This window comes from Ichthyophthirius multifiliis (assembly GCF_000220395.1).
Source record: "Ichthyophthirius multifiliis unplaced genomic scaffold scaff_1120509250911, whole genome shotgun sequence".
NCBI classification, from domain to species: Eukaryota; Ciliophora; class Oligohymenophorea; order Hymenostomatida; genus Ichthyophthirius; species Ichthyophthirius multifiliis.
In genome coordinates this window covers 3,343-4,044 of record NW_004086382.1, presented here as the reverse complement: position 1 = coordinate 4,044, position 702 = coordinate 3,343, and the positions used below count along the sequence as shown (strand labels likewise).

The following is a 702-nucleotide window of genomic DNA, read 5'->3' as shown; positions in this document are numbered from 1 at the left end:
AAAAAAATATAAGGATATTTTATTAAATACTAAATTAAGAAGAATAGAAAAAAAAATTTTAAAAAATGAGTGAATTTATAAAACAAAAACAAATATTTAATGTAAATCATATAACTAAAATAACTAAAAAATGCTTATGAAAACATGAAAACAAAAAAAAATTATGATTTTATTAATATATTTGTTAATAAATGAAAATATATAAATTATTTTAAAAAAATGATATATTTATATTAAATATAATTTAAATTAATTTTTTTCTATAAATGTAAAATATAATTTTTATTAATTATATTTCTGATATTTAAAACTTTTATTTAAAATTATATTTTTTTTAATATTTATATCTTTATATAAATATATAAATAATGTTTTTATCAAATTTTTCATTAGCTTACAAAATTTTTTGATTTTTGTATTAAAAATTATTATTTTTAAACATAAATTTAATTTAGTAATTTTTTTTACAATAATACCTTTTTAATAGTTACACCTGTACTTATATTACTTTTCATAGCTTTCATATTCATAAATTCTAAAAAATAATAAAATAAGAGCTCTATAGAACTTCCTTCAATCTTTTTAACACATACTAAATTAAAATATTAAATATATATTTGAACTATTGTTATTTTTTACTATCTTTTTTTAAAAAATAAGATTCTTGCATAATATTAATATAAGTATTTCGTTTAAAGAACA

The 702-nt window shown here is 12.0% G+C and overlaps 1 annotated feature.

Moving 5' to 3' along the window:
- Positions 1-311: 311 nt before the first annotated feature.
- Positions 312-358: a microsatellite.
- Between the last annotated feature and the right edge of the window lie 344 nt (positions 359-702).